Source organism: Triturus cristatus, chromosome 6 (assembly GCF_964204655.1).
Source record: "Triturus cristatus chromosome 6, aTriCri1.1, whole genome shotgun sequence".
NCBI classification, from domain to species: Eukaryota; Metazoa; Chordata; class Amphibia; order Caudata; family Salamandridae; genus Triturus; species Triturus cristatus.
In genome coordinates, this window is record NC_140589.1 from 1,567,164,210 (window position 1) to 1,567,176,275 (window position 12,066).

Sequence of the window (12,066 nt, forward strand, 5' to 3'; positions counted from 1 at the left end):
TGCAGAGAGGCCGCACCACACCGGCCTCGCGCAGGCCTCGCCCTTGGCCTCAGGATGCGATGCTGCACGGGGGACTCCTCACCCCCGCACCTGGGCTCCAATGTCAGGCCGCAAGTGTTGCACTCCGTTTCACTGGCCCCTAGGCAGTCCCCCGCGTCACTCTCAGGCACTTTCAGCCGGGGCACCTGCAGGCCGCACCGGCCTCGCATGAGTCACACCCCCGGCCATCGGAGCACCGCCGGCCGGGCTACTGCCCGCCGCAGTCACTCTCTTCCTGCACCTTCTCCTGGGGCCCCACAGTGGTTCAGTCCAGGCCCCGGGGCTCCTTTACTGCCTTCTGATCCTCGCCTCACACAGCTGCGTGGAGGCCGCCAGTACTGGGGACAGAATTCCGACGGGACTCCAGCCGCTCTTTGTGCCGTTCTCCAGTTATGGGCCGTTTTCTCAGCACAGCATCGGGACCCTTGGAGTCAGGGGGGGGGTCTTCCGCTACTGGTCCGGATTGCAAAAGTCACTAAAGCATCAGGATTATGCAGTATTCTACACCTATGGGGCAGGAGCAGCGCTAAAACGCATCTAGCCAGCCATCTTGTCAAGCCACACCCCCTGATGAATAACAATGTTAAAGTCACCACTGTGCCACAATCATGCAATCCTTTTAAAGCTACATCTGTAGTGGGCAAGTCTACATGTACCCTTTGTGCAACACCCTATCTGATCAGTCTGACAAGCTCACGTTGTTATGCTTTTACATTGAAGCATGTTAATTGACACATTAGTCTCCATGAACTCACAAATACATCCAATGCAGCATACACATCCGTGTTGAAAACAACATTCTGCATATTCAACGGATGACACACTCATGTTCAATTTTATGTATGTGAGCCACCTACCAAACATAAGATGTCTGTGCAAAGTAGCAATATTAACTACCTGTGTATCATGAAGGTCATGCCTGTACACCGTGAAACAGTGACACAGAGTCAGATACTTGTTTTCAGATTTCACAATGTTGGAAGTGTTGCCTGATACACCAAATAGCCTGACTTGGCAGTCCTGTCCTTGATCCATGTGAAACACATGATAGCACAGAGCACTATGCAGCTGACTACACTGTCAGGACACTTAAACATCGCATCTGTCAGAGGCATCTACATTGATATCACCTACAGCACATGTGTGTGGCCTATTGTTTGCAAACCGATGTTACCACAGATCACCATTGGGACATGTATGTATCTTCCACGTATCTTCCACACAGTGTACAGGGCAAGTTTCAGTCAATGTGCTGACACAGGTGAGACAATTACAACACTCATGATTGGACAACTCGATGCACCAGTCGTAAATAGTGTGGATCACATTGACCTTGCAATCCAGGAAAATACACAGGGCCCAAGTGACACATGTCACAGACGGAAACGGAGACACCTGTGTAACAGATGTTCACGGGGCTTCATTACATTTAGCCACAGGAGTATTGTCACAGGAGACAGTAGACCTGTGAGAGCGTTACCAGGCTGAGGGAGTGCAACATGCTTTTCAAACAGAGTTCACTCACAAGGCACATACTCACCCCCTCCTTGCTGCTGTCTGGCCTTCAACTGCCATCCAGGTCAGGGAAGACCACCTCCGGTACCCGGAGCATGTGGGGGGTTAGGGTCCATCATCCACCCCTCTTGCAAGGAGGTAACAGCTTCAGCTGGACTCTTGCTATCCTCCGGGTTCCAGCCACGGAGGTCCTGCCACCTCTTCTGGCAGTGGCGGATGCGGTGACCGACAGATCTCACAGCCCGGATGATGGTTTGCCAAATCTCCTGCTTCTGATGGGCGTCGACCTGTAAGGATGACATAGTGACACACCATTACTACACATTCTACATATTCATTCATCACACAATTGGACATATAGGTCATGGTTAGGAGGGCTGATAATGTATAGAGCGTGCACAAGTATCCTCAGAGGCAGTTGTCCTGTGTGCAGTGCAATGAAAAAATAAACCCTGAATACACTTTTACCTCACCGTACCTGTCCTGAACATCTAAGTGCACACTGTAAGACTCACAATTACCATGTGTGCATACTTGCCCTTGGGGAATCACAATGCTACTAGTGCTTTGGAGTTAAAAGCTCATTTGAAAAGGCAGTGTAATCAGCAGTCACCTGCTCCCCTGGTTTTCCATACAGCTTGCTGTACTGTGGAAGGAGGCTGTCCAGCAGGGCCTGGTTCTCCTCCTCGGACAAAGCTGGTGCCCTCTCCACAGTACGTGCCATTGTAGAACACAGAGGATGCAGAGACAGCAGCAGTGGTAGGCAGGAGTGTAGTCAAGTTGCATGCAGTGCAGGCAAGTGAAGTCTCTTTGGAACTATCAGACTTATATCTGTGCAGAAGAGGCAGATTCTGTTCCATGCCTCCAAAGCAATAGGTCCACATTGGTTGCATTATCCAAATTGGGCCAATCCATGACATTGCATGCATCTGACCCGCCTTACGCGTCATTCAAAAACGTCAGCTTCATGACACTAGAGATTGTAGTTGCAAACCAACCGATTCAGTTTGCACGTGATGCGTACACCATGCCAAAATGCATCGGTCACCATGACGACCAAGAGCCAATTGTGCGTACGCCTCCATGCGTTTGTGTGCGATGCGTCTTTTGAATACTCATCCGCATCTGTCCCTATGACGATCAAGAGCCAATGTGTGCATACGCCTCCATTCGTATGTGTGTGACACGTCTTTTGAATACTCACCCGCATCTGTCCGGATGTCCAACAAGAGTCAATGTGTGCGTACGCCTACATTCGTATGCGTGCGATGCGTCTTTAGAATACTCATCCGCGTTGGGCCCCACACCGACCAATGTCCAAGCTGTGATTCCGCCTCCATTGGTATGTGTACGACGCGTCTCCAAATAAATGACCGCGTCTGTCACCATTACAGCCAACAGCCAAAGGGGGACAACAACACGTGTAGTTTGCGGCGCAGGTGCCCTACACTATGCAATGAGTATGTCAGACAGTACAGTCCTGCTGTTGTACATGTGTGGGAACAGTGATTGACATGTCACATTGACAGAGCACTTCATAGCTCACACTCCCATGATGTGCCAACATTCATGTGTCCAAAACACTTATTTTAGGAGGTACATCACAACAGTTAGTGACCAATTCACACATCACCCTCCTAGGCCTGGACACAGGCCCAGGGTAACATTGTGTCATCACAGGTCATATACAGCCATAGTGACGCTTCAATGGCCTGGCTGTTTGAATGTGCATTGTGTGCTGTCATTTCTGAGTGAATCCCTAACATCTGAGGCTGGGACAACGCACACACTCCATTGTTGGTGTTGTTGATGATATTCAAATGGACATCAACATTCTTTTGGCATGTGACTTGCTGTTGTGTCTTTGTGTCACAGACATACCTGTTTGTTCGTGTAACTGAATGTGATGAACATCATGAGTGAATGCGTATGTGATGGTACATGTATGTCAGCACTTACATCACGACAGTGTTCAGTTGGCATTACATGATCCCTGTGTGTGTAGCTTGCCACCACGTGTCAGTTGTTGCTGACATCTGTCTGTGATAGTTGGTTAGGTGTGTGTTTAGTGTGTGATGGTAGATTAAATTGGCTATGACAGACACCATTGTTCCTTGGCAGCCCAGCCTTGCAATTGTGCATGAACCATCATGAATTGGAATGTAGTCTGAGGTTCACATGGCTGGCATTTGTGTCACTGCTCAACATTACACACATGACCACAGCTGTAGCATATGATATGTTGCATGTTATTTGTAAGCCTGGGCGAAGCGTAGTTTGCGAAGTTCGCGCTACTTCGCACTATGCGAACTGCACGTAGCACAGTGCGAACATGCGTAGCGTAGTGTTGCGTAGTGCTGCGGTCATTTTTTGCTTGCTCGCGGTCCTCAACGTCAAGTTGGCGACCGCGAGCAAGCAAAATGACATCCCGGCGAGACTTTTTCCTTGTTCGCGATCAGCAACTTCAAGTTGGCGATCGCGAGCATAGAAAATAAACCTCCCGGCGAGATTTCCAACGCGAGGAGGTCAGGTTTCTCATTGCGAGTGGTCGCGTATGCTCGCGATGAGAAACTACCAGTTCGCGTTGAGAAAGCAGAAGCTCGAGTAAAAATCTACTCGAGCAGCAGAAAACTACAGCTCGCACTGTGCAAGCTGCCATTTTCAATGATTGCACAGTGCCGGTTGCTTGTCCGCACTGTGCAATCATTGAAAACGACATCTGGCACAGTGCGAACAAGGTACTACGCAGTTCGCGAAGTGCTACGCGTAGCTCGCGTAGTGCGAACTTCACTTTGCGTAGCTCCGCGAAGTGCTACTTCGCGAACTACGCCCAGGCCTAGTTATTTGCCACATTAGAATATGAGTTGACTTGTATTTGTAACCCATGTACCACAGGGCGCCAGCTGTCCACAGACCCTTCCCCGACTTAGAGGCCGTGGTAGAACGTGACTGCATCAGACGTTACGGCTTCACCAGACCACTCATTGAGGTTTTGGCAGAGCAGTTGGCCCCACATCTGTTGCCTGGGTGCACATATCCATCTGCGCTGACCCCCAAGGTGAAGGTATTGGCAGCCATACATTTCTTCACCATGGGAACCTTCCAGTGTACTGTGGCTAGTGTTGGTGGGATGTCACAGACAATGTTTAGCCGTGTGCTTAGAGATTTTTTGGAGGCACTGTTACATTTCCTGAACATGTACATCAAGTTCCCAACACCAGGGCAGTTTGCCGACATCAAGAGTGACTTTTATGCTTTGGGCAGAATGCCACATGTAATTTGCTCCATTGATGGTACCCATGTGGCTTTGGTCCCAAAACATGCCACTGAGCTCACATACAGTAATCAGAAGCATTTCCACTCTATTAATGCCCTGGTGGTATGTCTTGCTGACATGACAATTTCATATGTCTGTGGGTGTTTTCCCAAATCAGCACACGACACATACATCATGAGAAACAGTAGGATCCCAGAGATGATGACCCATCTACAAAATCAGCATGCCTGGCTTGTTGGTGGGTAATGTTATCTGTCTATGTTGTGTGTTGATTGCATGTCAGGTTGTACCCTGTTTTTAGACACACAAAGTATTTTCTGATCTGATTTAGGAGACTCTGGAAACTCCAACATGCTGTGGTTGCTGACCTCACTCAGGAACCCTGTCACCTCTGCAGATTTTTGGTATAATAAGGCACATGGGCGGACCAGGCGAGTGATTGGGCGGACTACTGAAAATCCGATTTCGCTGCATGGACCATCCAGGAGGAGCCCTACAATATGCACCTGCGAAGGTGTTTAAGATCATCATCATGTGCTGCATGCTACACAACATGGCAGTGAGGAATGAGGTACCTCTCATTTTAGATGACGAGGACCAGCAGCAGCCAGCAGGGGAGGATCCTGGCCTGGGGCATGTTGACAGTGATGATGAGGAGGAGGAGGCGGATGTCCGGAGACGGCTCATCAACAACTTCTTCTCATGATTGTGAGTATGCAATAGTGATATTGAAAGAGCTATTTGTCAGCATGATAAGTGTATTTTGGCCAATATATTTGAATTTGTGTGGATGTATAATACTTTACATGATCCTTCGAGTAGTTTAGTGTCTGACTTTGTTGGTATGATCAGTACAGTTGTGAGATTTCTCCAGAGCAGTGTGCACATGTTCCCAATTTGAAGTTTAAAATGTCTCTTGGAGTAGTATGCTATTGATTTGTCATGTAAATACTGTTCCATGTCTCTATTTGACAGGGTCATTTGCCTGTTGTATGGAGACATGTGACCTCTCAGACACACAATGCAATTGCAGATTGGAAGTATTAGTGGTATGAGGAATCTGTACCACATCTGAATTTTTAACAAGGTCTAGAATGATGTGCACTTATTGTTACAGTGTGATTTGTGAATATTTCTAATTTGGAGGCAACATGTTGTGCCTGTGTAATAAACGTGTGCTCCACATAGAGGTGTGCCTTGTCTGGTTCCACACATCCAACAATCATTGACATACTGTATATGTTCAGAGATGTGCAGTTCCTCCAACAATGACTATGGTTAGTGCACATGTAGGTGCATGATTTTTACATTACTGGAGGCTTTGAGGATCCATGCCATGTACTATGTGTGTAGTGCTGACCTTGTGTGTATCTCCCATATGTGTCAGGTTACATATACTCACAAGGCAGTTGGTTAGACTGATGTATTTGTATTTCTGCCAATGTAATTGTCATTCCGTTACTAGCTTTTCGTATAATCATTTCTGTCAGGGAACAGTTCAACATTCACGGCAGAAGCAAGTATTGGGTGAATGTAATTTATTGCAGTGCCTGTGTGATTTAAAAAAAATTAAAGGTATACAGGCACAGGCATCAAAGCAATTTAGGATCGCAAACAGTGCGAAGCGCAAAAATCGTCTGTTTGCGATCGCAAAATTAGCTTTTGCGATGCATGAAACAACTTGCCACTTGCAATTTAAAAAATCGCAATTATTTGTGATTTCTTAAGTTGCGATTGCATTTAAGGAATCGCAAATTGTGATTCCTTAAATACAATGTAACATGCCTTTTAAAATAGCGATTTCGCTAATAGGGGGCGCAAATTACCATGAAGTTGAACTTAATAGTAATTTGCATAAACTTTGAAAAATGCACTTTAGTGCATTTTTCAAAGTTTCATGTTGCCCACACACATGCCCTTGGGGCATGTGTGTGCGCAACATGGGTGCACATCACTATTTCAGGGGTGCAACAGGGAGTCATTTTGACACCCTTGCACCCTTGAAATTGCATGCGCAATTTGCGAGTACCTATTGGTATTCGCAAATTGCGCATGCAATCTCCTATTCATTGCTATGGGCCTGTAGGCCCATGGGAATGAATGGGAAGGCATTCCTTAATTACGACCCGCAATTTGCGAGTCGCAATTAAGGAATGTTTGGTAATCGCAAATTTTATAGAGATTCCTACATGCATAGGTTTTTGCAATTCCTTAATTACGATTCCTTAATAATCGCATTTAAGGAATCGCAAAAGCCTACATTGATGCATGTGCCGATTAGTGCTGTACGAAGGTTGGAAGTCATAAGTTCAAAGAGGAGTTGGTAGTGCCAGTAGATGAAATTCTCAGAGTCAAGTCCACAGTCATATGAATAATTGGTCCAACTTAGACCCTCAATCCCAGGTGGGAAAGTTCAGGGACTGTCAACTGAGTGAACGCTCAGCACACAATGGAGGGTATCAGGAGCAGGTTGTCACTCCCTTGGGGGGGATGCAAAGCCATCTGTCTCTCAATTGCCCTTTTTCGGATGACCCCTTATTTGGGTGGGGGATCCTCAGGTGCAGGCTGCCATGGTGCATGGGACTCTCCACCAGCGTCCTCATCCCTCCTTGTGGCAGTTGCAGATGTTGAAGCAAAGGATGTATTGGGCACACAGGGAGAGGGGCTCATGTTGTTTGCAATCTGGTGGAGGCAGGTGAGTATGTCCCTGTGCACCACTGTCAGGTTGTAAATGTTGACAATTTTTGCCTCCATCCTGGCCATGTGCTGTTCCATGTTGGACTGATGGGCAGCCTGCTGTTGTTTTATGTCCCTGAGGATCCCAACTACCGGGCCAAAGTATCCAGTGCAATCTCTATTGGCATGTAGAACGCTTGTCAACTGTGGGTCAGCTTGTTTTTCAGCACCAGCTGCCTGATGCGACCTTTCCCCATGACCCCTCCCACCACCCCTACCCACACGAGCAGGGCTGGTTCTTGCAGGCACAGCCAACACTGGGCCTCCTTCATAGTTGGCAGTGGTGTTGTCCGCCAACTCTGGAGTGCCCTGACATGCTGTGCTCTCTGGGTGTCGTACTCTTTGTGTCCCCGTGTTGGTAGGGTGTCCGTGTGGGTAGTGGTCATCGGAGTGTCAACAGAGTGGTCACAGGTGATGCTGGTGGCACAACTGCTGGTGCTGCACGCTGACCCACGCCGGAGGTGCCAGGTAGTTCCTCGTCGTCCGTTGAGGACTGAGAGACATCCGAGCCGGAGAGCTCAGGGTCAACCAGAGTCTGGGACTGGGATTGCTCTTCTGTTCCTGCAGTCTCCACAGCAGGCCCAGTGGTAAGATGAGAGACACAATGTTTGTTGTCTCTTTGCACAGTTTATCATATCATACACATTACAAAAGCTATGGTACATTATGATGAGTGTCAGTACATTGAATGGTCCTGTATCGTCACAGGCCCAGGCCTATGTTCTCAGTAAACACACATAGTGATCATGACAAGAAGTGTTTTGCTGAGCATGTCCAGCTGTGTGCATGAATGGGCATGTTATGATCATTTGACTGTACATAGGCATTGACTGACAAGTGACACCCTGTGCATGACACAGCTGTTTAGGTATTTCACACATCTGTGCATTTCAAAGGATATACGTACTCTTCCTCTTACAAGTTGTCTCAAGATATGTGCATGTGTGCTTGCGTTTGTGCATGTGATATGCTGGGAAATGTGGCTACCTACACAATCACAGGCCGAAATGTATGTTGTGTTTGGTTAATGGTATTTAGATGAATGTGTTCCTTGTTCTTGTCTCATTGCACACATGTGAATGTCTGTCAGTATCTAATAGTTTGACAGCTTAGCTTTCTGCCTGATCACATCATGTATATTGTCTGTGTCCTCCATGGACTAATGAGTTAACCAAGCCTGCTTTCCAAATTCATCTGGCTCAGAGCTGTGCTGTACAGATGTTTGTGTGCTTGAGTGATGCTGCTGGAAGTTATATCCCTCGCCCAACCCAGTCCAGCTCACTTTTCGTGGACAGATTATCAAGGACAGTGAGGGGAGTGTAGTGTCAGGGCTGCTGAGAACACTGCATGACGTATGAGTTGAATGCAACGCCCAACAGTGCTTTGGGTACATGTCACCATGCTACTGTGTCAGCGAACCTGTTGCCCTACCATTCACTGTCAGGTATCCCTTGTCACTGATGGACATGTTGCTTTGTGTATGGGTGTTGATGAGTGGCATGACTGCAAATCACACCATGTCCTGTACTCCACACACCTTCCCAGCCATCCCAGGGAGCACACCTGGAACAATGCATCGCCAGACAGTGTTTGGAAATGTACATTGAAGATGGCTGAGAGTGGGGAGTAGTGTGAGAGGCCCCAGGCCTACTTGTGACTTGTTGCCAATTCATACCTAAGGACCTTCTCTCAGCCATCTTGCCAGTTCTTTTCCACTCCCTGTGAGATGGGCCTGGTTCAAGGTGGGATTGTTGGGCCATGTGGGAGGAAGACTTTTGGCTGTGACTACAACTCCCATCATGCTTTCAGCTACACCCACCTTCTCAGCCAACCCAAGCTTCCTTCCTGTGACTCTGCTTTCCTGGTAGTGAATGTATGCAAACAGGATGGCTGCTGTATGTGACTGGTGTTTGGATCCCATTGCCTTGCTGTGGGTTAGTGCTGAGTTAGTACATTTTTGTGAATAGAGAGCTTTCCAGTTACATTGCAGGTATGTTGTTAGTGAACATTTATTTTTGAGCACATATCCCAGCATGGACTTGTGCTCCCCACCCCAGAACCCAGTGTGAGGCATCTTGGGAGTAGAATTTCCTCACCTCTCAAGGAGAGCATAGTCCCAGGTGTGTAATTTGGTGTTGGTGGGGGTTGTGTGTGTGTGAGAGAGGGCCTGCTGGTAGATGTAGTCAGAGCTAACACTCCTCCTCCCCCAGACCAAATGTGCCACCATGAACCATGCTTCCATGACAGTGAGTCAAACTTTACTTTCAAGATGTCTGACAGTGTGGCTTGGTGTTTGTTTGAGCACGACTCCTAACCGGACCTTGTGCCTCACACACCAGAGCCCAGAGTCAGCCATCTTGCCAGTACTTTTCCATTCCCTGTGAGATGGGCCTGGTTCAAGCTGGGCTTGCTGGGCCATGTGGGAGGAGGACTGTTGGCTGTGACTACGACTCCCATCATGCTTGCAGCTATACCCACCTTCCCTGCATGCTCATCCTGCCTTCCTTGTGACTCTGCTTCCCTGTGAGTAAGTGCAACAGTGCTGGCAAGAAGGCTGACAGTGGTGGCTGCTGTTTTGGGCACCAGGCCGTGCTTTTTTATTTAGCAAAGTTGGTACTTGTCATGAAATAGTTACATGTTACTCTGAATTTCATGGATTTTTTTTGTCTAAATGGCATGTACATCACATGCTCATTGGCTTAGCATTTTTCTGCTTTGCTGGCAGTGATTGGTATCACTGTCCACTTGACAGTGATGTCTGGGGGTGTTTAGTAGCTGACGATATTAGATAGTTGTTTATGTACTTACCAGGCTCTGGTACTCCTGATAATCCATGGATGCCCTCCGGTGGAAGGATGGCACGCACCTTCTCCTCCCTGAAAGTGAATTGGACAGATGTAGCAGGAGGGCCTCCGCCGGTCCGCTGGCTCAGGGCATGGTCTCTACCAATCAGCTTCTTGACCCTCCTTCGCACGTCATAGTACCTTTTCTTGATATCCTCCATTGTGCACAGGAAAGGTGCTTGAGCGTTCACCTTGTTGACTATCCTCTCCCACATTCTGGTTTTCTGGGACAGGGGGTTCTGTTGGACTAAGGTCCCAAATAACTGGGGCTCAACTCTGAGAATTTCATCTATGATGACTTCCAGCTCATCCGCAATGAACTTTGGATTCTTCTTTGGGGGCATGGTGATGGGTGGTGGTGGAGATGGATGTGTGGGGGAGTGTGAAGGTGGGGGTGAGTGTGTATGAGTTGAAGTGTGTGAGTTTGTGAGTGTAGTAGTGAAGAGGTGCTAGTAGTGTGATATATGAGTTGTGAGTGTGTGTCTGAGAAGCATTGTAATGGTGGTATGTTCAGCCAGTTCTGTTGGGGTAGCAAAGGATCATGGGTATGTTGTAGGCCCTTTATATAGGTGGAGTTGTGGGAGTGGCTTATTTTGAATCTCTTCGATTTTTTATTTTTTTTAACTATTTTTTTTACATTGACAATGCTTGTTTGGACTTGTTCTGTATATTTTTTGGTATTTTTTGGGTATCACAGAAATGTTCTGTTGACCGCACCGGATGCTTGTTCAGGTATTGGCAGGGTGGTCCGAGTCATTCCCAATGACTCAACGCTGTGTTCTAGCGTTCGCGTACGCTTAGTTCACATCGGACCTTTTTCCGGGTCGATTCACTCACACGGATATTTCGCACGCATTGCATCATAGTCCGCCGGTCGGAGGCCGCGCGTATGTGTCAGACGGAAAGGATTCCCGGTTCGTGTCAGTAGGAACGGTTTCTGACCAGGATGTTTTTAAGAGTAAATGCCTCTCAGTAGCAACTTTTGATGCAGGTGTCTGGGGAAATGTAAATTGTAACTCGTCGCAAGTAGTAGAAAAAACGTTTATAAGGAGACTGCTTGCAGTGCCCCAGACTACCTCTGTTTATTTTTGTCACGAGGAAGTGGACTGAGCTTTTTAAATGATTATATAAAATTGCAGCCGCTATTGCTCTGGGTAAGAATTTGGAAAAACCCGGAGGCTCATTTTTGTAGACAATATTAACTTTACGAATCTGAACAATTGTTTAGATATACCCAGGGTTAGATTACTCAAAATGAGTTTTGCCAGGATGGGCACACCGTAATACTTAACGAACCCTGACACCCTTTGAATTGTTTTATCTGCTGCAATTAAAACACTTATTTATCAACGTTTCGAGAGCCCAAATGCAGCATTTAATATTGCTGGACAGTTCGAGCCCGCCCTCTATTTGTAGGTAAACCTGAGTGAGAGACAAATATTGTTGTATAGTTTTGAATAAAAACTATACTACTGGCTGCTTTTCCAACTCGGTGCACATGATTTTTCTAACTCCATGTTTGTCTTTGCGATCGCTCTACACCCCAGAGCACTCAGCACCTTATCTATTTTGTAATTTTTACACCCCCCCCCCCCCCCCCCAGACGAGACACTTTCTTCGCCCGTTATTACTAGCATCAGGGATTAGAGCTCATGA

At 47.3% G+C, this 12,066-nt stretch overlaps 1 long non-coding RNA gene across 1 annotated transcript in view; it reads left to right on the forward strand.

Moving 5' to 3' along the window:
* Nucleotides 1-5,174: 5,174 nt before the first annotated feature.
* LOC146821672 (uncharacterized) overlaps nt 5,175-12,066 on the forward strand; it is a 28,738-nt gene continuing 21,846 nt past the window's right edge. Inside the window, exon 1 of the long non-coding RNA XR_014962752.1 lies at nt 5,175-5,539. This is a non-coding gene — a long non-coding RNA (uncharacterized LOC146821672). The remainder of the gene's footprint in view (nt 5,540-12,066) is intronic.